Source organism: Cyrtonyx montezumae, unplaced genomic scaffold (genome assembly GCF_038088225.1).
Source record: "Cyrtonyx montezumae isolate F1298 unplaced genomic scaffold, pur_monq_1.0 scaffold_38, whole genome shotgun sequence".
Taxonomy (NCBI): Eukaryota; Metazoa; Chordata; class Aves; order Galliformes; family Odontophoridae; genus Cyrtonyx; species Cyrtonyx montezumae.
The window spans coordinates 455263-458702 of NW_027072043.1; the positions used below are offsets into that span (position 1 = coordinate 455263).

General features: G+C 45.4%; 1 non-coding gene across 1 annotated transcript; it reads left to right on the plus strand.

The window, feature by feature from the left end:
* The first annotated feature begins 2121 nt into the window (after positions 1 to 2121).
* Positions 2122 to 2194, plus strand: TRNAK-CUU (transfer RNA lysine (anticodon CUU)). Its single transcript has one exon. It is a non-coding gene; the product is annotated as a tRNA-Lys (tRNA).
* Positions 2195 to 3440: the final 1246 nt, after the last annotated feature.

Below are 3440 nucleotides of genomic sequence, written 5' to 3' on the forward strand. Positions count from 1 at the left end.
CAGATCATCTCTGAAGGGATATTTTTCTTTCACGGCTATCAGCATCCGCTTCCAGAGAGTGAAGGGTCTGTTGTGGCATGTACTAATTCCTCTATCAATGGCAGAGTCCCTGGCAATGCTACCCAATTGCCGAGCTTCGTTACCATCTAGCCACACACTGTTGGCCCCACTGTCCCAACAGCGTAGTAACCAGGTGACAATAGGTTCACTTGCGTGGCGTGTAAAGTCTTTTCTCAGACTTCGAATTTCATTCGTTTTCAGAGGTCGAGTAACATCGGTAACAATTTCTCTTTCATCTCCTACTCTATCAGGACTCATTGCCCTTCTAGGCGTTGGTGACCGTGATCTTGTTGGGTGACTCTGCCCTCCTACTGGAAAATCTAGAGTTCTGAACCACTCCTCTGGACCTCCTTTCTCCTCTTCTCTTGCAGTGTCTGATTCCTCTACTTTCTCTTCTTCTCTTTCAGAGTCTGCTTCTTCCACTCTCAGCTCCTCCTCTTTCTTCTCTTCTAAGGGAGTTGAGACTTTTTTCATTTTCCGTCCTCTTACAGGGGCAACTGACATCGATTCTGGTGTCACCTGTGGTTGATCATATTGGTTAGTATTAATGATCATTCTCTCTAGCTCGGCTCGAAGTTCATCTCGCTGAGCTATGAGGGAATTTAGTTCACCTTGGAGCTTGTCTTGTTGAGCCCGAACATGGGTCAGTTCATTTTCGTAATGGAAGAATGTACCTTGGCAGGAAAGATACTCAGCTTTGAGGTGTTTTTGGTCAGATTGGAGGGTGTCTAATTCCGATTGGAGGGCATCTCGTTGGGACCGAAAAGCATCCATAATGGATTGGAAAGCATCTCGTTGAAAGCGGAGGTTGTCTCTCTCAGTCTGGAGGGCATCTTTCTCAGTCTGGAGTGCATCTCTCTCAGATTGGAGGGCATCTCTCTCGAACCAGAGGTTGTCTCGCTCGGTCTGGAAGGTGTCCATGTTGGATTGGAGAGCTTCTTGTTGAGACTGGAGGGCATCTCTCTCGGATTGGAGGGTGTCTCTCTCAGTCTGGAGGGTGTCTCTCTCAGATTGGAGGACTTCTTCTTGAGACTGGAGGGTGTATTTCTCAGTCTGGAGGGCATCTCTCTCAGATTGGAGGGCATCTCTCTTGGATTGGAGGGCGTCTCTCTCGGATTGGAGGGCATCTAGATTGGACTGGAGAGTCTGATTGTCAACTAAAAGAATCCCTTTCTGGATCAGGATACTGTCCCTTTCGGCTCGGAGACTCTCTCGCTCTATTTCAGAAACTCTATGCCTCTCTGGGATAGTATTGAATAAGGCCCGGTAAGCATCAGCCAGACCCCAAATAATTTGGGCCTCCTCAGATCTGTTTGAGCCGCAACATCCCTGTCTCAAATATCTGCTTAAGTTCTCAGGATCTTGCAGGTGTTCAGGAGAAAAGTTCCGTGACACCGGTGATGCCCATTTCTCTAAAGTCTCTCCTAAGTCCCTCCAAACTCCCTGCCAGTCAGTATTCTCTGGCTCTGGGGAGGGTTTTCTCAAAATATTATAAATACAAATACTGAGTAAAAGTACATTCAGGGAGACTGACACCACAATCATTACGAGCATTGGATGGGCATTCAGAAAATGCATAATGAATTCAAAGGAGAGGCCAGGAGTCTGTTTAAAAATCACAAGTTCCATAGAGTTAGCAACTTCATCTGGAGTTACTCCCTCTGGAACTGAATGCCACATCATATACAAAAGCCAGGTATGTATTTCCATCAGTGTTTTTAGTTTATCATATAGAGACCAAGCTCCGTGGATCGGACTGGCAAACTTAATTAAGTCCCAGTACGTTCTGAGCATTACAAGGGAAAAACCGATGAAATGCAGTCCCTTTAAGACCAGTTTAAAAAGAGAAAGCATTTTATTTTTCCTTTTTTTTTTTTTTTTTTTTTTTTTTTTTTTTTTTTTTTTACTAGAACTAGCTGGCAGTACCCAAAAAGTTTACAAATATCCCAGGACAACTGGCAGTACGCCCAGACTTCAAGGTCGTGTTTTGCCGTACAGCACCAACAGTACAGATAAGCCTGCTAACGAGAGACAGAGATTCACTCTTAAAAGTATATCTCTGCCCGGCTAGCTCAGTTGATAGAGCATGAGACTCTTAATCTCAGGGTCGTGGGTTCGAGCCCCACATTCGGCTCCAAAAATGTCAATGGTTCACGGGCAGGTTCGGCCCGGTTCCGTGACGATTGGTGCGGGGGACCCATGGACCCACGCCCAGGGAAAGGGGAAGGGGGAAAGGGAGAAGGGAAAAGGGAGATGAGCATAGGAACAAAACAGCGGCAATGATCTGAGGAGGAAAGCTAATTTACTAAATAAGATAGCAGAAAGCAAAATAACACAATATAATACCATATAATTGGAATTAAAGCTTATAAATCAAATAAAATGAGCAAGAGAGAGTGTCCGATAAACCGAAGGCCTTACGCTAACGCTGAAGGCAGATGGCAGCGAGCACCCACTGCTGAGTCGATCCCAAAGGAAAGAGAGTGTCCCGTGACCGCAGACAGTTTTTATCTTTCCCTCTGAGTGTAAACACGTAAGAACGCAAAGCATCGCAAAGTCCTCTGGGGAATGGAGTTCTTCTTCTCTTCTGAGACAGACATACCTGGAACTATCGATGATCCATGGAGCTGGAGCATTAACTCTTTAACTCTAAATGCACTACATGATGTTCTGATGTGGAATACCAGTACCAAAAATCATAAAACCATGACATTCCACCCCTTATTCCACATCACTACATCATGTTTGATATATATAGAAGAACAATGATTAACATGCATTAAATACACACACACAACGTATATATGTATGTACATGGAATTACCGACTGCACTCCCCTAACATCACATTCCCTTGTGGTACACACTGAACATCCCCATTTTTCAACATCACCCACCAAGTGGACCCAGGTCCCTGAGCAAAGACAGTTCCACGGAGAGGTTTTCTCTTTCCGGAAGCTGGAGGGACCCAAACCGCAATTCCCGACATGCTCCTCACATGTACTACAGGGACCTTATCTCCCTCTACAGTAGGTAGAGATCTGGATTGGGCCGGACCATCGCGATTGATGGATTCTCGAGTGTTGAACAACCAGGTGGCTTCTGCCAAGTGCTTCTCCCAGTGCTTAAATGTACCGCCACCCATTGCTTTCAACGTGGTTTTTAACATCCCTTTGTACCTTTCAATTTTACCAGAAGCTGGTGCGTGATAGGGGATATGATAAATCCACTCGATGCCTTGAGCTTTAGTCCAAATATTTACAAGAGAATTTTTGAAATCAGTCCCATTATCGGACTCAGTTCTCTCTGGTGTGCCATGTCGCCATAGGACTTGTTTCTCGAGCCCTAAGATGGTGTTTTGGGCGGTAGCATGGGGTACTG